Raw genomic sequence first — 14870 nt, forward strand, 5'->3', positions numbered from 1 at the left:
AAACCCATACGGGTTCCTCGAAAGAAAAGCCTCATAGTTGAAGAAAAATTCGTCCTGGTCCGGGACTCGAACCCGGGACCACCGCCTTTCCGGGGCAGCCGCTCTACCATCTGAGCTAACCAGGCGGCTAGCAGAAGGCAGGGCGAAGTCGAATTTGTCGACAACACGAAGCAAAGGCGAGAGTTTTGACGTAGTAGTTCTGCGGAAACCCGCAAGGTGGAGAGAAGTAATGAATAAAGGGAAAATCAGACATCCACCCGTTCGTAGCAATTGCGACAAAGGAAACCCAAACGGGTTCCTCGAAAGAAAAGCCTCATAGTTGAAGAAAAATTCGTCCTGGTCCGGGACTCGAACCCGGGACCACCGCCTTTCCGGGGCAGCCGCTCTACCATCTGAGCTAACCAGGCGGCTAGCAGAAGGCAGGGCGAAGTCGAATTTGTCGACAACACGAAGCAAAGGCAAGAGTTTTGACGTAGTAGTTCCGCGGAAACCCGCAAGGTGGAGAGAAGTAATGAATAAAGGGAAAATCAGACATCCACCCGTTCGTAGCAATTGCGACGTAGCAATTGCGGTTTCCTTTGTCGCAATTGCTACGAACGGGTGGATGTCTGATTTTCCCTTTATTCTTTACTTCTCTCCACCTTGCGGGTTTCCGCAGAACTACTACGTCAAAACTCTTGCCTTTGCTTCGTGTTGTCGACAAATTCGACTTCACCCTGCCTTCTGCTAGCCGCCTGGTTAGCTCAGATGGTAGAGCGGCTGCCCCGGAAAGGCGGTGGTCCCGGGTTCGAGTCCCGGACTAGGACGAATTTTTCTTGAACTATGAGGCTTTTCTTTCGAGGAACCCGTATGGGTTTCCTTTGTCGCAATTGCTACGAATGGGTGGATGTCTGATTTTCCCTTTATTCATCTTTCCGGAATGTAATCCACGGCAGTATTTTTATCCTCTTGCGTTGCGACTGGGGCAGTGGCGTGGGGGGTCAGTTCGATTGGCTTTAGGCGGTACGCGCTCTAACCGTAGATGAAGGCCGTACAAGAAGTCTTTCTTCTTTCTGTTTTTTTTTCTTTTTCGCAATTGTCTAAGCGCGCAAGGACGTGTGTTTGGTGGTACGTGGCGCCCTCTTTCGTGTAGTCATGGATTGCCAATTGACATCAAAAGGCCCATTCGTCCATCCGCCAGTATGCTAAACAAAATCGCAGCTGCAACGTTCAGTGATAGAATTGCTCGTCGAAGCGCTACTTTCAGTTGCAGAAATTAATAACACGCTTTAGCGGTGCGTGCGACGACACGCATCATCTCGAGCAGTGTGTGAAGGTGGGTAGGAGGTTTGAACGACGGCCTAGCGAGCGCTGAAGATCCGCGTCGGCGTGATTGCCCTTGGTCAGTCGCGGCGACGAAAGCGGTCACGGAGGCTATTAATTCACTCGGCAAACGACAGGCGAGCAACAATAGAGCAGACATCGAGAACGCTCGAAAAAAAGAAGCGTGCAGTTCAAGAGGTGATTGAAATATCAATTTATCTGAAAGCGAACCACTCGGTGTTCCGTGGTGCATTGCGCGACAAGAGACCTGCGTGAAAGGTGATCTCGCGGCACAGCAAGGCGCGTCCTCACAGTGTCTCGCTTATCAGTGGAGAAAATTGACAGTAGGATGGGAAGTGCCTCCGGCGCCCGCCTTTATGGCCCTGATGTGTGTCGTGTTGCCGCATGCTGCGACGACAGAGCCACCGAGCTACCAGCGATGGGAGATCACGCAGATGCCACCCACTTCCAAACGGCACGTAAAAAAAAAAAAACCTGACGTTTATTCAAAACCGTTTAAGTAAGTCCTGTGACGTCACCGCCCAGTGGTTTCCGCTGACAGAGGTACGAAAGATAAAAGAATGCATAGCAACGCGTGAGCGATAACAATGCGCGAGCACTTTTCAGCACATACTGGTTACTTCGGACATCCACTTGTTCGGATATATTTGAAGGATCAAATGCGAGAGCAAGGATATGACACACCAGAGGCGATCCGTTCATGAGTGCGTCACTGTCTCGAACGCAGTTCTGTCGGACGGGTATTTTGTAGCTTTCTTATGGCTGTGGAAAATATACGCAGATCAATGAAGCTTACGTTAAAAAAAAAATAAGGTGGAAAAGCCTCGCTTTCAGTAATGCAGAGTTATCATTTGTGAGAAGTGTTGCTCGTTACTTTGAGTACGTACCTCGCAGTACAAAATAAATTAAGGCAATAGTTTCTCGTTGGAAGTAAAGCATGTGCAGAAAAATATTCCCCGTAGCGTCATCACTTGTGCAGAATATTAGCGCTGCTGTATCGTTTAAAAAAAAAAGGAAATAAGAAAAAAAGATGGTGCGCTCAGTGTGCCCTATGCGCTGATGAAGCAGTTAGTGCGGCATAATTATCCATCTTTATAGAAATGAATACCCGAAACGGCCTACTTATCGGTTGTTTGGAAGTTGTTACACTGACGGAGACCTTTGCAAGTATCAAAATTAAGCGTTTTCAGTCGCTGTTGGACGTCTTTTTCTTGTTGTTGTTATTGTTATTGTTGTTCCTCTACTATACGAAAGAACGCTTAGCGCATTATGAACCCGCCGTGGTTGCTCAGTGGCTATGGTGTTGGGCTGCTGAGCACGAGGTCGCGGGATTGAATTCTGGCCACGACGGCCGTATTACGATGCGGGCGTAATGCGAAAACACCCGTGTGCTTAGATTTAGGTGCACGTTAAAGAACCCCAGGTGGTCGAAATTTCCGGAGTCCTCCACTACGGCGTGCCTTATAATAAGAAAGTTTTTTTGACATGTAAAACCCCATAATTTATACTTTTTAGCGCATTATGCAGCAGCGGTACATTCAGTGTAAAAGAGATGCCGAAATTCTCTCCACGGCGCAACTGCGTACAAGTTTAGTGTTTATCTCCCTCGGGCTATCATCGACATCAAATGATTCCCGTCCTTCCGGTTTTCAACACACTGTATTCTTAGATATTTGTCGAATCGAGTTCGTCGGAAAATCAATGCTTCCCGAATTTGTACTGTACGAACCACCGAAAGGCTCGCACGAAACATGACATTTCAGTGCTTGGGCACCGATTCCTTGCGCCAGTTACTCGGGAAGCCGACAATGCCGAACACAGACGCCGCGGAGCCCGCAGTTGTCAATATCCGTACTGACGTGTTCGAAATCTTTTGCAGATGCATGCATCGAGTCGAGTAACCTGCGAGATTGAGGAACCGAAATCGTCGGCTACCGACCGTGCGCGGGAGATACGTGGCAAGAGCGCATGAGCTTCGCTCATTAAGAAACACCACTGTCTATACGTACTGCCAGACATTCGGAAAAAGTGGGCTTGCCGAGATTCCCAAGTATTATTGCGCAACGAGAAAGACGCGGACGTAAGAGAAGAAGACACACCAAGCGCAATAATGAACTTAATGAGAGCAGCACTCCGGGCAAGCTGGTAGTCCATTACTCAAGCGTTATTGCGCAACAAAAAAGACACGGACGTAAGAGAAGAAGACACACCAACTTGGCCGGAATGCTGCTCTCATTAACTTCCCGAGATAATTATTTCATTTCGAGAATTATTCTAGGCGAATTGGGCACCACCGTCTACGACGTCTGCAGTCATTTTGAAAAGTTTGGACTGTTAGCATAATAGTTACCATTCGAAAATGACGCACCATGCCGGACACACCCGCTCGACCACAGCTTATAATTTGTGTCGCGAATTCAGTACATTCATATTTATTGCGCAGTTTACATCGTTCGCTCTCGCACTACAATATTCTGCCCAAACGCAGTCATATTTATTTTTATTTTCCTTTCATCGTTTTTTCTTTCGTATATATTCCGATTGTATACCTTAAGCTATCCCCGTATTTGTCGGAAAAGTATACCCACAAATGGAAGCATAGTTACGTAGGTGTCTGTGTCCCTCTCCTCGTCCTGCTGTTTAGCGCTGTTTTACTGCTCGTAATCATGAACCAACCAGCGGAAATGCGTACTCCTATGCTGACGTGTTCACTTAAATTTAGCTTATATTTATTGGTTTTAAATATTGTCAGTTTGAATACGTGATTTTGGCGAAGAAACATTGCTATTTCTTTTATCAGCAATTGTATAGCTTGAATGTTCGTACGGTGGCACTAGCAGGGGCAAAAACGTGTTTTACGTACTTCGTATCGCACCTGTCTCAGCCATTCTTTACGCACTGCTAAATGGCAGAGAAACGGGCGTAGTTGAAGAAAAGGGACGTCAATGCCAGGAACACCCGGACAGCCCGAGGCAATCTAATGTACCATCAAATAGAATTTATCTTTAAAATGACAGGTGACGTAACCGTTTGAAACAATGTGTTGCACGCCTAATATGGCACGCTTGGCAACGTTCTAGAACAGCGCGGCGACGACCACGGGGCGACCTTCGTCGCGCAGACTTCCGTGTCACTCAAACCCAAAGCCTGGTGTCCTAAACTCCACCGTCGTGTCACACAGCGATTCATTCATCGTCGTCGTCCCAATCGTCCAACACGCACCTATACAAGTCGCCCACTCGAATCGCGCAGACGCCCGAGCGCGGGCGAGCCAGCGTATACGAAAACACAAAAGCCCCGCAAACGCTAACACGGGGCGCGTCGTTCCGTGAAATACAGAAGCAGGAGCATCGGCACAGCGCAGCGCGGCCATTGAGAGCGACTCCAGGGGCGATGTGGTGGTGGTGGGTGACAAATCGCAGCGTCGTCATTACAGAAGCGGGCGACGACTACGCCTTTTCTCTTCATCCCCTCCCCCTTCCCCCTTTCGTCCGTTTGCGGGAACCTCTCAAACCTCGCACGCGCGCGCACCGCCGAGGGACCAACCTTTTCCTTCTCTCCCGCAGCCTCCCGCCGTCGCGGGCTCTTGCCGTTCCAAACGGCGCGGATCTGATGGAATCGTCCTTGCCGAAGGGTATTAGTTATGGGTATCGACGAGCCGTTACCATGGCGACCGGGTGAGAGAGAGAGAAAATGGAGGAGAGGGGGCGCGAGAAGGGCTGCTGCGTCATTCGAACGCCTTGCACCTCGCAGCCCGACCGGCTCCTCTACCGCCGCTCGTTCCCTATTCTGCTCCTCTTTATCCCCACACAACGTCGTGCGCCGGCGTGCGTTCTTTCGCCGCCTCTTCTTTCGTTTCTTTCCTACCTCGTCTGTTTGCTCCTTTCTGTCCTGTTTATCCCCCGATCGCCCTTTCGTTGGCCAGCCGGCCTTTCTCCCGTGTGCGCGTGCCTCTTACGGCGTTCCTCGAACTGCAGGTGTACTTGCCCTCCCGTGCTGCCTGGCATGCGCATTTGCTATTACGTCTATTCCCTAATGATTGCGAATCGTGTGTCCTCGCTCGCTACCCGTTACGACCATCCACATGTCGTCAAGGTAAGAAAAAGAAAAGCGCCTTCAGCTTACACAACCATTGCATCATTTATTATGTGACCCAAACAAAACATTCGCATGAATAGCCAAGTACAAAGGAGCGCGAAGGACCTTATCTTCGTGGGAATCGGTAGGAACACATAAAATAAACGTTGTTTGTTTGTTTGTTTGTTTGTTTGTTTGTTTGTTTGTTTGTTTGTTTGTTTGTTTGTTTGTTTGTTTGTTTGTTTGTTTGTTTGTTACATTATTGGAATGAGCACTTGTGGGCTTGCCACAAGTCAACGCGGGAGTGCGAAATAAGAACAGCAACCTGCTAATTTAAATACACTATCGCGTAACGTGCGCCTCATTAGGCCATCTGTGAATTCATCATAGAAGTTCAAACTTCCTTTTGCACATGTTTAAAGCTAAGCATATGATTTTTTTGTTCTTCTTTTTATGCGTGCCTCCGAGAGACGGCACAAAATAACGGATTCGGGTTAACGTTAGGCGAACGTTCATACACATATTAAGTGGCCTAACACCTTGCACTCTATAAAGCTCTCGGCGGTATCCACTTTCAAAGGTACGTACAGTGCTCAGCGATTGAAACGCGATACTCAGAGTGTGTGGCTGCCGGAATATTTTACGCCGCCATTAGGCGCTGGGGACACCAATATGATGCATTTTCGTATCAAATGAAAGCGCGTGCCTTTGCGATGAATTGTGGCTCCATCCAGGTCTCCCTCGGCAATCATATAACGTTCACCAGGTGGCGCAACAAGGGCCGGTGGTCACGTGCGCTGCGCATCGAGTTTCAATCGTAGAGCACTCCATGGACGTGACCCATAAATTGATTTCGTCAATACATGTTCATGCAGCTTGCGCATGTATGACAGTTCGTATGATAGTGACTAAAACAGGTAGGGCCTCTCGAGGTTCCCCTTCTATTTCACGCACATTGCACAGCGAGCCTCTCGAATTTTGGCACTCTTTATGCCACGAGGAGGGTTTACTTTGCTCAGCTGCTCGCTGCTATGTGCTCGCGTATCACGTGACACTTGCTGTAAAAACAAAAAAAGGCGTTCCACTTCCACCACCACGGCCGTGAGCAGCACTGGCTAACACTCCCAGGGATAGTTTTGTACGCAGCCACCCAAGAATGTGGCCGGAGGGATGGCGCACGGGGCGCCAGTTAGAACATCGCACGTGTAGTGCGCCGATGTCGGTTCAGTCCCCGCCTGAGGCATGTTATCTTTTCGTCAACTTTCATTTGTTTTACCTTATTAATTCTGAATTTCAATTAAATATAACAAGGAACGTCCCCTATGCTTGCTCTGGCTTCGATGTCCGTCATTTCTTAAGGTTGTGACCTGCTCATGTAAGAGAACGCGTCGCCTGCGACACTACGTTAGCTATAAAACGAAACTGGAAAGCACAAGAATGACCGGGCGCAAGAACAGGCGACCGGATCAGTTACGTTAAAAAAGTGCCGGTAAAACACTAAAGAGGAGAAGCTGCCAGTCTGTATGCGCGCAAGGCGGATGAGGGCGGTTTGCCCATAAGTAGTACAAAGCTGGAAGGTACGAGAGACGGTAATGGCCGAGCGTCAGTGCTATCCAGAAACACTTCCATTGTTTGTATAAGGTCTCCTAGAAAATCTAACATTATAACTGATTTACAGCGCCTCTCACTGACGGCCGCTATTCAGGGCAAGAAAGAGGGTACGTCAACGTACGATATCTCGAGGCTGGACACATGCGCCACTATATTGCCACGATTAATAGAGCACCCCTAACCTTCGCCCCCCCCCCCCCCCACACACACGCAATTTAGGGTCTTAATCGGGTATATTTTATAAAATCTGTTCTTAGAAGGTGAAAAAAGATTTTTTGATCTATTGGGCCATTTCACATGGCATGGTTACCTTTTACATACTATTTAGAGCCATTAATTAAACTCATTGCATAACCTGAAACGAGAAACAACTACTTTTGCTTCCGGTTAGCACTAGGTCAACCTGTTAGAACATCCTTACCTATGTTTATATAGATTAACCCTTGCCATGGAACGTCGTTCCATTTTTCGCCGGAACCATAGCTCGCGCAGTGCCGTAGCGGTTCAGAACGTACGGTACGACGGTGACGCCGAGGCCTCAATCAAGTCACGCCTAGAACTCACTCTTAGAGGGTGAAAAAAAGCACTCTTGTCTATTGAGCAATTTTACATGACGTGGTTGCCTTTTAAGTACTGTTTGGGGGCCATAAATGAACATCCGTTGTCCTTCGTAGCCCTCACCTGGTTCGCGTTTCATCATACCCAGCGTGGTTTAATGGGTGGTCCTTCACCCCATCACTCCCCCACCTCCTTTCTCCCTGTGTTTTTAGACCGCGTGAAGGGCTCAACTACAAGCGAGCAACGTCGAGTGTTGGTGGTCTCCGCGCGAGTTTGCTGCCGCTGAATTTTCGCCTCTCTGCTCGCTTCTGGCTTCCCTCTACAAAGCTTCCCCGCGTTGTTGTTGTTGTTGCAGAACCGGAGCGCAGGGCTTCGGCTCTCCGCGCCCGCCACTCTGGCCCGCTTCCCGTCGTCTCTTTTGTCTTCTCGAGTCCCCCTTTCCGGCCACAGCTTGTCCCGCAGGAAGAAGTCCGCGCCATCCTCTCTCCTGAACTCATTTCCTTCCTACTCCACTTCACCTTCTCCTCGCGTATCCGTTCCCCGCTTTTGTTTCTGTTTCCGTCACGAGCGTTTTCTCCGCGCTGCTGTCCGGCTCAAGCCCCGCCCTTCCTTTCTTTTTTATTCTCCCTTTTTTTTTCCTCCCATTCTTGTTTTTATCCCGCGGCAGCTCGGTGTTGCGCCGCAAATCACCCTGCGCTTACGCGCGCGTTCGCGAAACAAAGGCCAGATCAGGGGCGAGCCGACGTGGGCACCGATGACTGGCTGAGTGCTTTCCGCAGCCACGGTTACGGCCGCGGGCCAACGAACAATGGCCGACGCGCCCCGGAGCCATCCCGTCACACGGCGAGGCGATGCCGCCCCCCTTCCCTTTTGTCCGGGCCCCGCGTGGCGAGGTGTCTCGTCCACCGTGAACCGTGGGTGAAGAAGCGATAGGGGTGCCCGGTTCGCCGTGAGACCCGCACTGCACGTACCTCTGGGCGCTTGACGTGTCAGACACGAAGCTGTGGCAATCGTGTTAAAAATTCCCGCGTGCAGAGACGCGATAACCGCGTAATATTTCCTTTCGTTTCTGTTTAGCATGTTGTTCATAGTTCTTTAGTTCTTTCGGGCCGCTTAGGACAGGATCAGTTCGTCAGCCAGCAGTGACTAGCACACATGTTTCCGATTGTTCATGTACACCTGAATGTGAATAAAGTAACCACGTAAATTTTCGTCCCCAAGCTGTAAGCGGCGTGTGCTCATTCACCTTAAGCATTTTTTGTAAACGGAGAATGCTATCCCTTTGTTACATACCGTCCACTACAGTGGACAAATTTCAGCGATTTTTTGAGCGAGTTTAGTGCTTCCGAGAGGCTCTTGCGCATTTTGTCAATACCAGTGGACAGCAGAAGTTTTCTATAGCCGCCCTAGAAGGCGCCACCAATCGCCGTTTTTACCCAACTCTGCTTCAAAGATTGCGTCCTCTTTGTTCCAGCGGATAAGTCACGCGCGTCACCGTATACTTTGACTTACAACCCTCGTTACATTGCGTTTTCTTACATGTAATTTCCTACACGGGATATAAGAGGCCTTCGGAGGCAAGACCTGTAAATATTGTGGCACAGTGAAGCCAAGTTCCTTCTACGGAAGACATTTTCTCAATTGTCCACTGTAGTAGACAGCATGCGTGACAGGAACAACAAAACGCGCGTGGAAGCATTTTCTGCGTAGTGTAGTGCCGGCGCCTTCCTCTTTCAATTGAATTGTTTTTGTTACGTGCCTTATATTTTCTTTCATTACATTATCTTGTGCATTACATTATCCAGCGAACTATTATGAAGAAACAATTGAAGGAGTTACCCGCAACTCCTGCAGCAGCAAAACGAAGGCAACCTGCCCAAGAAAGTTTATTCGCAGTAGCGTGCATCATTGCATTTCCGGTCGTTTCTCCTGTCGAAAACAGCGTACTGCACTAATATGTAAAACGTCGGTCGGCAAGTGCAAAGCGACGTATAATTGCGCAAAAAGCAAGGAATTGCAGGCGTAGCCAAGGGGCCAGGAGGGAGGGGGGGGGTGGGTTCACAGCGGGCACGTGTACCCCTCTCCTCCCCATTCCGGAATTTCCGCGAATCAGGATATGTGGCATAAAGCAATGTGCGACAACGCTCGCCTGCCCTGTCACCCCCTCGCCCCCCCCCCCCCCCCCCCCAGAATAAATTGTTGGCAACGTCACTGCAAGGTATACTTGCTGCATTACCGGCAAGAGTGACTGCTTTTGTTTTTCCTGTTCCACAACGCAGGGTAGCGTGCGCCACCTCTAGACTTTTGTTTGAAGTACGTTTGTTAATGCGGTGGCAAAAAGTTTTTAAAAAAATTAAATTATGGGGTTTTACGTGCCAAAACCATTTTCTGATTATGAGGCACGCCGTAGTGGGGGGCTCCGGAAATTTGGACCACCTGGGGTTCTTTAACATGCACCTAAATCTAAGTACACGGGTGTTTTTGCATTTCGCCCCCATCGAAATGCGGCCGCCGTGGCCGGGATTCGATCCCGCGACCTCGTGCTTAGCAGCCCAACACCATAGCCACTAAGCAACCACGGCGGGTGGCAAAAAGTTTGCCTGTTGGACCAAAAGAAAGCTGTCGGTGCGTGCACTCACCTGAGCTGGTGTGCATGTTGTCCACTGTAGCAGACGTTCTTTATCTTGTGTAATGAACACTTGATAGCACAGAAAATAATTCTCTTGGCTTTTTCTCGACGCGAATCGATAGAAAAGTAAAAAAAACCACAATTTGCCTGCCTATGCTTTTTTTTTCTTTCGTACAAGAAAGAGTTAAGCAGAACTGGACGATCGATTCTTGTGGAAATTAGATGCATAAGTAGACATATATAAGAACGGTCTGTGCACGGAACGTTATAATTGCTCGTGTTAAAAGTCCCGAGGCGTTACTGGGCTATCAGCGACACCACAACGGAAGAATCCGAACACCGTATTATCGTTCGATCCCTTATCGGGTTGCGTGGTATAACGTCCAATGGAGCGAGCCTCGCTGGAGTGATGGGCATCCTGTTCCTTGCTTTTCTTTGCCCACTCATGGACTTCCGAAACTACAGCGCTGGGCTGGCCAGTGTTCTCTCTTCTTCTTACACACACACACGTATGTGTGTGTGCGTGTGTGTGTGTGTGTGTGCGTACGTGCGTGCGTGCGTGCGTGTGTGTTTGTGTGTGTGTGTGTGTGTTTGTGTGTGTGTGTGATGCCTTCACGAAGTGTGAAGGACCGATCTAGTTCACTCGTTTATCCACGCAGCAATCAAATTACTCGCGTAAAGTCGATGCTTCAGTCAGTGTCGGGTGGCCGACTACAAACACGCGATCTCCCTTTGTTAATTATGAAGCAAATATAGCAACTAAATCTCCGCGGTCCGCGGCAGATTCGCGCGAAGAGCTTGTATAGTTGCGTCGACATTCATGGACGTGCTTTGGCACATTCCATCTACGCGAGCGTGCTCTAAACAATCGGACAGCGGCGAATGTCCCGGTCAGCAAAGAGCGATAATAAACGAGCTGGAAAGACGACACACACTCAGTGCTCGTTAGCGCCTGGATGCCATCGTGGTTCTTTTTTTTTTCCTCGCGTCTGAGGGGGCACGGATCTTGGAGAGGGTGGTGTCCTTCCGTAGCTGCTGGTGCGTTTGTTTCTCATTCTCTCTCGCCCTGCAGGACCTGGAGGAAAAGCTAAGCGCAGGAAAGAGAAAGAAAACCCTCCCCTTGTTCGCTTCATCGCACGGCTCGTGCATCCGAGCTGTATACATCACCCCTCTTGTTCGGTTCACTGCAGCTTAAGGCTGTGGATACGGCCAGCCCAACTTGTGAGGAAAGTGGTACTGGGACGCTGCATCAAAGCACCCTGCCGTATTTCTACGTGAAAACCTGATTGTCTGAATACGCATCTGAATGTTGTTGTTGTTGTTTTTTCGCACCACAGGGTCCGCAGTGCGACAACAACACTGAGCTCTCCATTGCATGTGAATTTTGCTTTGCTTTTGGAAGCACTTTGTACACGCTGTTAGTGAGATACAGAGGCATGCAACACGCTGTAGGTTATTTGATACGTGCAACGAGGGCGAAAAGGTGTTGTCGTCCTAATGCACAATTGGATTGCCCAAATTATCTCTCGTAACAGCTCTTGTCCATGGACCGGCACGCACTGTATGTCCTAACGTGCGGCATACCACCTGCCAGACAAGAGCTCTTGCAGGCGGTTCGTCTGCACTAGCTATACTTCGTGAATCCGAACTCGATGGTGCGCACATGCGCCTATATTGTGTTCAATTCCAACCACGCATACATATCGGCTGAAACCACTAAGAGCGCTAACCACATGGAGCACTTAAAGAACGAGGCGTGGCAAGGCGAACAAACTTAACCTCGGTGCCGTGCTCTGCGGCGGAGCGAGATTCTCGACGCAACGTCGTCGATGCCGCGCTCGTCATTGCTGCATGCAACTAGCGACGCGGCGCGCGGCCACGCAGGGCCCGAGTTCGGTGGAGCGTGAGCCTGCGTCAACGAAACAAGAAGTTCCATGTGGTCAGCTCGTTACGACGGATGCTCGATTGGCGCGCTGCAGCTCGATCGGAGCACGGGTCCGAACGCGGGGGCCCCTTTACTCTGCCCGCGGAGCTGACGCCGGCATTGCAGGCCGGCCATTTCTTGGGGAAAAAGGGAAAAAAAGGGGATTGTGGAGGGTTGGCCGCGTTTCGGCGAAGGCCTCCCTCGCGCTTTCGTTATCGACGCACTAGTTATCCTACGCCCTGCGAAAGTTACCGCACTCCGACTTGGTTTTCGACGCCGCTCAGATCACATAGTATCGGAACTAAATTAAAGGCGGTAGAGAGAACACGCGCTGGCTTGCTCTGTTGCTTTCAGCAAAGAGTGTGCAGGGGTGTGGGAATATGCGAAGCTTTCGCAATCGAATAGTGTCTCATTCGATTCGGTCTGCGAATGGAATAGTCATTATTCGTGAATGCGATTATTTAGAAACGTCAATTGCACCCAAACAAACGCAAAGCTGGAGCAAAAGTACGGCAAATGTTCGCACACAGTAGTATGGACATAAAACATAAGAACTTGCGTAGTGGAGTAGGCTGCGTCACTTAGGCTGCCCTAATTTATAGGCTGTACAGTGATCGTACACACCCTCTGAAGAGCGCTGTGTATTCGCGGTAACTACTACATTGCTCCGATATCATGCTCCATTTGCGTCTTTAATAAAGAACGCCTCATAACGTACTATGTAATGATAGAAACTCGCTTACCTTAAGAATACTAGGACGTGGACATCGCTTTATATTAATTGTTATAACGGCTATTCATTATTTGAAAACGATACAAAAAGTGTTGGTTATTCGATTCGGTCTCAAAAATTATTATTCGCACACCCCTAGCAAAGCGCGATACCATCGCGAGTCATGTTCCGACGTGAAAATTCTGCGCCTGAATTTTGTTCGCGAACTGGTTGCGTGCGGCGCCACGGGGCATGAGCAAATAATGAAATCTGAAGCAGCGCTTGTAAGTGATACAAAGAAGTTCTAGCACGATGGCCACGCAAAATATCTTGTACTGCGTGTACAACAGGCTTGCGTACGTTGAAATAAAACTACAAAGCAGGGTGCAGTACGCGCGCAAGATGAGGTTTCTTCAATCAGTACTGTACGCTTTGCATTTAGCGTGCTGAATAAATAGTTTGTTACGATATTGCGTGTCTATTTTATTGCACCTCTTATGTTTTCCCCTCGCTATACCAATTGTTTTTGCCCCTTTTCCGTGGCTATCTATATTACTGTCGCTTTCTACCTTTTCAATCGCCTTTCCATGGCCGCGGGACAGTGCAGGTTCCCACATGAGGACGGACGTAATAACGATTCACGCCGTTTTCGTTTTGTTGACCTACAAGTCTGCAATGACTTCACGACTTCTACTTTTCTGCATTTCACACGCGCCGTACGTTGTTGCACTTTGGCTTCCGGCTGATGCTGCGGTAACGCCTGAGGTTTCCAAGTGTAACGTATGTACGTACATACGTCCCGATTTCGCCAGTGGACGGCGCTGCCGAGGATGGCGGCATTCATCGAAAGGAAAGTGTCCCGCTTCGTTTGCCTAACGGCCAATCTGTTGAAACTGTTGCGCTCCAAGTAACGTTCGCAGATAAATTACACCTGGAGCTCTCGCGACCTCTCATTTCAAGTGGAGGAGGCGCATTGATGCCAAGTGAGCAGAAGCTTTGGGATCCTGCGAAGAAAGATATGTAAGCAATCGTCATAGCAGGCCGTATTGCGTAGTCTTGCAGGCAACGGTCTAATATTATTCATTGCATTCTCACCCCATGCGGTTGTGACCATGTTTCTCAATAAGCTAGGCATGCCAGTTTTGCATTTAACGTGCAGATCGCGCGAAGTGCTTACGTTTACCATACGTATGACTTTCTTTGCTTTGCTTAGCCATTTAGGTGCTGGTCGAGCGTCCTCGTTTGGGTGCTTCCCGACAGTGCGCGTCTGCTGGCTTTAGTGAACGTGCTACGTTCTCCGATATATTGACGTAATAAAGTCGTACACCACGTCTTGAGGTCCACGCAAGAAAGAAACAGATATGAGTCTTGTAATGATGTATGTACGCGAAAATATTAGTAATGTGAACGTGGAAATTTAGAACCATGTAGCGATTTCTTAAAGAAATTTCGTCTTTGATTTTCAATATGGAGTCAGAATACACACATGACGGAGCACTCGAATCGTAGCTTGGATGTCTTTCACCAATCTGTACGGAAAGCTGAGAAGAATTTGGTTGTCAAGCGTGGCGCTTAGGCGTAAGAAGATCGTCACATTATCACCGTGTTTGCATATAGGTGGAAGTATAATCAGTCGATTGATCGTAAATTGACTACATGCTCGCGCAGCAGCTTTTTGCGTAGAGTTACGACATGTGCACAATCCATATCACTTTACAGCCGGTCGTTGTAACAGCAAGTGTGTGGAAAGGAAGTTTGCGTAGGAATAACTGTGCTTTTTCAGGCTTGTTTCTAGTATGACGTTTGTTTTTTAGTAGCAAAGAAGACATGCGCCGTCAGTATCAAAAGCGTCAATAATATCAACTATATGGGTTCCACTAGCGCAATGCTCGTAGCTATCTCTACCAGCCGTAGTAACCTGACTTTGTCGGGTTACATAATCTAAAGTTATGCCTGTTGATTTGGCTTGAAATCGCGTTTATTGATGTTTATCGTGCTTTAGGTATCCCTAATGGCTTGACTCTTAATTTAATTCT

At 48.9% G+C, this 14870-nt stretch overlaps 1 protein-coding gene and 2 non-coding genes across 7 annotated transcripts in view; 1 reads left to right on the forward strand and 2 right to left on the reverse strand.

The window, feature by feature from the left end:
- GluClalpha (glycine receptor alpha 1) overlaps positions 1-14870 on the forward strand; it is a 398335-nt gene that overhangs the window by 203964 nt on the left and 179501 nt on the right. The gene's annotated exons all lie outside the window — the stretch shown is intronic.
- TRNAS-GGA (transfer RNA serine (anticodon GGA)) lies at positions 51-125 on the reverse strand. Its single transcript has one exon. It is a non-coding gene; the product is annotated as a tRNA-Ser (tRNA).
- TRNAS-GGA (transfer RNA serine (anticodon GGA)) lies at positions 333-407 on the reverse strand. The gene has a single exon. It is a non-coding gene; the product is annotated as a tRNA-Ser (tRNA).

Source organism: Dermacentor andersoni, chromosome 5 (genome assembly GCF_023375885.2).
Source record: "Dermacentor andersoni chromosome 5, qqDerAnde1_hic_scaffold, whole genome shotgun sequence".
In the NCBI taxonomy this organism is placed as follows: Eukaryota; Metazoa; Arthropoda; class Arachnida; order Ixodida; family Ixodidae; genus Dermacentor; species Dermacentor andersoni.